Genomic DNA, 801 nt, shown 5'->3' with positions numbered 1-801 from the left:
AGGAACCAGCGAGAGGGAGCCATTGGAAAAGCAAGATCGTGACACAGGACTTGAATTCTTGTAGCTTTCTGTGAGTTTGGCCTTCCCAAGTGCAATGAATTTCTTTAACCAGCCAGAGTACATTGGCATTTCCATCGAGTCCCTGTAAGATGCCTCTATTCTGCTTCCATCAAAATTCTTTTATGTTACTTTATTGAAAAAAAAAAATCTTTGGTTTTTACTCATTACTGTATTCATTTGCAGCATATGAAACTTACACGAAAATAGAAAAGAATATGAAGTATAGTCCATCTCTCTCTCTCTCTCTCTCTCGCTCGATCAAGGAAGTAGCCAGTTCAACTGTTACCAGGAGTTATTACTGATTTTGTGGTACATCTACTGTATTTGGTGTCCTCTTAGTCTGCTACTGCAGATATACATGTGTATACTCCCTTTGTTGTTTGTTGTACTATAATTTTATTGAAGTTCCATTCTTTTAAACATGAAATTCTCTTTTGCACCAAGGAAGCAATGCACCATCTGGACATACAGTTATGTAGGAGTTGCTAATTGATGGCTGAATGGCTGATGCACATGTTTAGTAATCAACTCGATGTTCATATCATACTCATGTGGTTCCGGATTCTCTCATACTCCCTTTTTCTGCATCTCCATCCCAAACTCTCACATGCATGCAGCCCAAACACCTGGGTGGACACAGCCCTAGATGGTTGGCAGATAGCCTCAGGCATGCATGTGAGAGGTTAGAAGGAGTTGGATGAGCCGTGAATTGGAGATGATCTTACTTCTACTTGTGTCCCT

General features: G+C 40.4%; 1 long non-coding RNA gene across 1 annotated transcript; it reads left to right on the top strand.

Annotated features, from left to right (window-relative positions):
• The first annotated feature begins 6 nt into the window (after window positions 1-6).
• Window positions 7-487, top strand: LOC122068444. Its single transcript, XR_006137118.1, has 2 exons — window positions 7-144; window positions 244-487. It is a non-coding gene; the product is annotated as an uncharacterized LOC122068444 (long non-coding RNA).
• The last annotated feature ends 314 nt before the right edge of the window (window positions 488-801 follow it).

This window comes from Macadamia integrifolia, unplaced genomic scaffold (genome assembly GCF_013358625.1).
Source record: "Macadamia integrifolia cultivar HAES 741 unplaced genomic scaffold, SCU_Mint_v3 scaffold3906, whole genome shotgun sequence".
Taxonomy (NCBI): domain Eukaryota; kingdom Viridiplantae; phylum Streptophyta; class Magnoliopsida; order Proteales; family Proteaceae; genus Macadamia; species Macadamia integrifolia.
The sequence above is the reverse complement of the archived record's forward strand: the minus strand, read 5'-3'. Positions and strand labels throughout refer to the sequence as shown.